This window comes from Arachis hypogaea, chromosome 4 (assembly GCF_003086295.3).
Source record: "Arachis hypogaea cultivar Tifrunner chromosome 4, arahy.Tifrunner.gnm2.J5K5, whole genome shotgun sequence".
NCBI lineage: Eukaryota > Viridiplantae > Streptophyta > Magnoliopsida > Fabales > Fabaceae > Arachis > Arachis hypogaea.
The window spans coordinates 54627764-54633738 of NC_092039.1; the positions used below are offsets into that span (position 1 = coordinate 54627764).

The 5975-nt window shown below is 38.9% G+C and overlaps 1 non-coding gene across 1 annotated transcript; it reads left to right on the plus strand.

Moving 5' to 3' along the window:
• Window positions 1-3901: 3901 nt before the first annotated feature.
• LOC112799043 (small nucleolar RNA R71) lies at window positions 3902-4009 on the plus strand. Its single transcript, XR_003200631.1, has one exon. It is a non-coding gene; the product is annotated as a small nucleolar RNA R71 (small nucleolar RNA).
• The last annotated feature ends 1966 nt before the right edge of the window (window positions 4010-5975 follow it).

The window sequence follows — 5975 nt, forward strand, 5'->3', positions numbered from 1 at the left end:
AGCCTTACTGGCGTTTAAACGCCAGCAAGTTCTCCTCCAGGGTGTGCTATTTTTCTTTCTGTTTTTCTTTCTGTTTTTGCTTTTTCAATTGATTTTGTGACTTCTCATGATCATCAACCTATAGAAAACATAAAATAACAAAGGAAAATAGATAAAATATAACATTGGGTTGCCTCCCAACAAGCGCTTCTTTAATGTCAGTAGCTTGACAGTGGGCTCTCATGGAGCCTCAGAGATGCTCAGAGCAATGTTGGAACCTCCCAACACCAAACTTAGAGTTTGAATGTGGGGGTTCAACACCAAACTTAGAATTTGGTTGTGGCCTCCCAACACCAAACTTAGAGTTTGATTGTGGGGGCTCTGTTTGACTCTGTTTTGAGAGAAGCTCTTCATGCTTCCTCTCCATGGTGACAGAGGGATATCCTTGAGCCTTAAACACAAAGGATTCTTCATTCACTTGAATGATCAATTCTCCTCTGTCTACATCAATCACAGCCTTTGCTATGGCCAGGAAGGGTCTGCCAAGGATGATGGATTCATCCATGCACTTCCCAGTCTCTAGGACTATGAAATCAGCAAGGATGTAATGGTCTTCAACTTTTACCAGAACATCTTCTACAAGCCCATAAGCTTGTTTTCTTGAATTGTCTGCCATCTCTAGTGAGATTCTTGCAGCTTGCACCTCAAAGATCCCTAGCTTCTCCATTACAGAGAGAGACATGAGGTTCACACTTGACCCTAAGTCACACAAGGCCTTCCTGAAGGTCAAGGTGCCTATGGCACAAGGTATTGAGAACTTCCCAGGATCTTGTCTCTTTTGAGGTAGTTTCTGCCTAGACAAGTCATCCAATTCTTTGGTGAGCAAATGGGGTTCATCTTCCCAAGTCTCATTACCAAATAACTTGTCATTTAGCTTCATGATTGCTCCAAGGTATTTAGAAACTTGCTCTTTAGTGACATACTCATCCTCTTCGGAGGAAGAATACTCATCAGAGCTCATGAATGGCAGAAGTAAATCCAATGGAATCTCTATGGTCTCATTTTGAGCCTCAGATTCCCACGGTTCCTCATTGGGGAACTCATTGGAGGCCAGTGGATGTCCATTGAGGTCTTCCTTAGTGGCGTTCACTGCCTCTTCCTCCTTTCCAAGTTCGGCCATGTTGATGGCTGATGGTGTTTTTGTGGAAAAACGAATTTCCAACACACAAATCCAACCGGCAAGTGTACCGGGTCGCATCAAGTAGTAATAACTCACTTAGAGTGAGGTCGATCCCACAGGGATTGATGGATCAAGCAATTTTAGTGGGTGATTAGTTTAGTCAAGCTAACATTGAAGTGAATTTGGATGAAGTGTAACCAACAGAAAGTAAATAGCAAGGAAAATTAAAGTGCAGAAAGTAAAATTGCAAGTAACTTAAAGAACAAGAAAGTAAAATTGCAAGAATCTTAAATGACAAGAAATGTAAATTGCATTAAATGTAAAGGGGGTTGGGTGCTGGAAATTAAAGAGAGCAGTAAAGCAAAGCATAGAACAATTGCAGGGAGATTAACTTGCAGGAAAGTAATTTGGGATCATGAACAGAAATGTAAAATAAAGAACAAGTGCAGAAGAATTAAATTGCTTGAAAGTAAATTGAAAGCCAATGGAACAGTAAAAACAGAAGAGCTGCCAAGAACTCAACTCAATTGCAAAATAAAATTGAAGATCTCAAGGAATCAAAGAGACTAGAAAACAAGTCTAGATCTCACTCCCTTCCTTGATCCAACAGCAACAATTGCAAAAGAAATAAAGGAAAGCAAATTGCAGAAATTGTAGAAGAAGAAGAAATGAACAGAAAGTAGAATTCAATTATGCAGAAAATTAAAGAAGAGATCTCAAGGTGAGATTGAAACAGAAGTTCTTCAATTCTTCACCCAAGATCCAAAGCAAGAATGAAAACTAAGAGAGCTTTCTAATGGAGCTGCACTCAAATATTCTCTAATGGGGCTCCCTACAATAGATGAAAATGATGCCTTTATATAGGCTTTAAAAATGAAAAATGAAAATGAAATTAAAACAAATTACAAAAATGAAAATCCTACTTTAATTGATCCATGTGCCTTTGAGTGATGATGTGGGCTTAGCTTGCTTTGGATTTGAACAGAAATGGGTTTGGTTGGCCTTGATTCAATTTGGTGAGGAATTGAATTAAATTGAATTTTGGTTGATTTTTGGCCCATGACACTCCTAGGAAGCTGCCTTGCCCTTGTGGAGGGCAGGGCAGAAAATTGATGCGTGCAGCCTTGGTGCGGGCGTGGTGCGTTGGTGTGTGCTGCAGGATGCTGCCCTGCCCTCGCGGAGGGCAGGGCAGAAAATTCTGGTGCGCCAGATTGGTGCTGTGGTGCGCTGCTGGTGCTGCCAGATGATGCCGTGGTGCGCCAGAATGGTGCCTTGGTGCGCCAGAATTGTGCCACAACAAAATGCTGCCCTGCCCTCGCGGAGGGCAGGGCAGTGTTTCTACTTTGAAATCCCGAGTTCGAAACTTGGATGCTACACACGCTACCCATTTTCCTTGGCTTTCTTGGTACCAAAGTGAGGCTTAATTCCTTGCTTCCTCATGGCCCTTAAAGATGCCTTTCGTTCCTGCCAGAATTGTATGCCAAATATAGATTTCTATATATCGTTGGAAAGCTCTGAATGTCAGCTTTCCAACGCAACTAGAAGCACATCAATTGGACGTCTGTAGCTCAAGTTATAGCCCTTTGAAGGAGGCATGGTCATGCTGTGAGCGCCCAGATTTTACCTTAGCGAAATTCTTGCTTCCAACCTCAATGTGCATCACGATTCTGCCCTGCCCTTGGCAAGGGCAGGGTAGTGTGCGTGCTGGCTGCTTCCTTCCTTGATTTGGTCATGGGCCACGCTTTTAAAAGCGTGGCCTAAGGCTCCCAAGTGTACCCCAACTTCAAAGTGTACCCCAAAGCTCTTTTTTTCTCCTTTTTTTGTGCTTCTTTGCTTCTTTTTCTTCTTATTTTCTACAAGATTTATAAAATTAAAATATCAAGAAAATATTCCAATTAAGTACAAAAGAATGCAATATTTAAGCACTAATCATCAATTTCTTGTATGAAAAAGCATAGAAAAATAGGTATATGATGACATGTCATCAATGGCCTTGCACTCTCCTTTTGGATTTTCTTTTGTATTGCTTGGAAGAGTACTAGGAGGGAGTTCAGTAATTTTCTTGCTCAGCTGATCCACTTGTGCCTCCAAGTTTCTAATGGAGGACCTTGTTTCAGTCATGAAACTTTGAGTGGTTTTGATTAGATCAGAGACCATGGTTGCTAAGTCAGAGTGGTTCTGCTTAGATTTCTCTGTCTGTTGCTGAGAAGATGGTGGAAAAGGCTTGCCATTGCTAAACCTGTTTCTTCCACCATTATTGTTGTTGAAACCTTGTTGAGGTCTCTATTGATCCTTCCATGAGAGATTTGGATAATTTCTCCGTGAAGGATTATAAGTGTTTCCATAGGGTTCTCCCATGTAATTCACCTCTTCCATTGAAGGGTTCTCAGGATCATAAGCTTCTTCTTCAGATGAAGCTTCCTTAGTACTGCCTGGTGCATTTTGCATTCCAGACATACTTTGAGAAATCATATTGACTTGCTGGGTCAATATTTTGTTCTGAGCCAATATGGCATTCAGAGTATCAATCTCAAGAACTCCTTTCTTCTGATTTGTCCCATTGTTCACAGGAATCCTTTCAGAAGTGTACATGAATTGGTTATTTGCAACCATTTCAATCAGCTCTTGAGCTTCTGTAGGCGTCTTCTTCAAATGAAGAGATCCTCCAGCAGAGCTATCCAATGACATCTTGGACAGTTCAGACAGACCATCATAGAAAATACCTATGATGCTCCATTCAGAAAGCATATTAGAGGGACACTTTCTGACCAATTGTTTGTATCTTTCCCAAGCTTCATAGAGGGATTCTCCTTCCTTCTGTCTGAAGGTTTGGACTTCCACTCTAAGCTTACTCAATTTTTGAGGTGGAAAGAACTTTGCCAAGAAGGCATTGACTAGCTTTTCCCAAGAGTTTAGGCTTTCTTTAGGTTGTGAGTCCAACCATGTCATAGCTCTGTCTCTTACAGCAAAAGGGAATAGCATAAGTTTGTAGACCTCAGGGTCAACCCCATTAGTCTTGACAGTGTCACAGATTTGCAAGAACTCAGCTAAAAACTGATGAGGATCTTCCAATAGAAGTCCGTGGAACTTGCAATTCTGTTGCATTAGAGAAACCAATTGAGGCTTAAGCTCAAAGTTGTTTGCTCCAATGGCAGGGATAGAGATGCTTCTCCCATAGAAGTCAGGAGTAGGTGCAGTAAAGTCACCCAGCACCTTCCTTGCATTGTTGGCATTGTTGTTGTTTTCGGCTGCCATGGGTTATTCTTCTTTGAAGATTTCTGTTAGGTCCTCTACAGAGAGTTGTGCCTTAGCTTCTCTTAGTTTTCGCTTCAAGGTCCTTTCAGGTTCAGGGTCAGCCTCAACAAGAATGCTTTTGTCTTTGCTCCTGCTCATATGAAAGAGAAGAAAACAAGGAAATATGGAATCCTCTATGTCACAGTATAGAGATTCCTTGAGGTGTCAGAGGAAAAGAAAAATAGAAGGCAAAAGTAGAAGAATTCGAACTTATCAAAGAAGATGGAGTTTGAATTGTGCATTAAGGAATAGTGTTAGTCCATAAATAGAAGGATGTGAGAAGAGGGGAAGAAATTTTCGAAAATTAAGTAAAATATTTTGAAAACATTTTCAAAAACACTAATTGATTTTCGAAAACCAAGGGTGGAAAAGAAATCAAGTGATTTTTGAAAAAGATTTTGAAGTTAGAAATTAAAAAGATATGATTTGAAAACTATTTTGAAAAAGATGTGATTAAAAAGATATGATTGAAAAGTTATGGTTTAAAAAAGATGTGATTGAGAAAATATGATTTGAAAAACAATTTAAAAAGATTTGATTTTAAAAATTAATGACTTGGCTAACAAGAAAAGATATGATTCAAACATTAAACCTTTCTCAACAAAAAAGGCAACATACTTGAAATGTTGAATCAAATCATTAATTGATAGCATGTATTTTTGAAAATGGAAAGAAATTGATTTTGAAAAAGATTTGATTGAAAAGATATGATTTGAAAAAGATTTGATTTTGAAAAATTTTGAAAACTAAAAAAAAATTGATTTGAAAACGAAATCTTCCCTCTTGTGCCATCCTGGCGTTAAACACCCAGAATGGTGCACATTCTGGCGTTTAACGCCCAAACCACTACCCTTTTGGGCGTTAAACGCCCAGCCAGGCACCCTGGCTGGCGTTTAAACGCCAGTTTGCCTTCCTTACTGGGCGTTTTGAACGCCCAGCTTTTTCTGTGTAATTCCTCTGCTGTATGTTCTGAATCTTCAATTCTCTGTATTATTGACTTGAAAAGACACAAATAAAAAATATTTTTGGATTTTTAATGATGAGGAATAATCAAAATGCAACTAAAATCAAATAAACAATGCATGCAGGACACCAAACTTAGAAGTTTGTATACTACTGACACTAACAAGTTGAGAATGCATATGACAAACAACAAAAATACTCAAGACAAGAGAATTAAAGATCAGAGTAAGTAAATCATCAAGACATCTTGAAGATCACTTAAGACACATGAATGAATGCAAGAAAAACAAAAACATGCAATTGACACCACACTTAAAATGAGACTCTAGACTCAACAAGAAATATACAATATTTTTGGTTTTTTATGATTTTGTAAATTTTTTTTTTGAATTTTTCAAAAATTAAGTGAAAAAAGAAAATAAAGAGATTCAAAATTTTTAATAAGAATTTCAGGAATCATGCAATGTTAGTCTAAAGCTCCGGTCCAGGAATTAGACATGGCTTCACAGCTAGCCAAGCTTTCAAAGAAAGCTCCGATCCAAAACACTAGACATGGCCA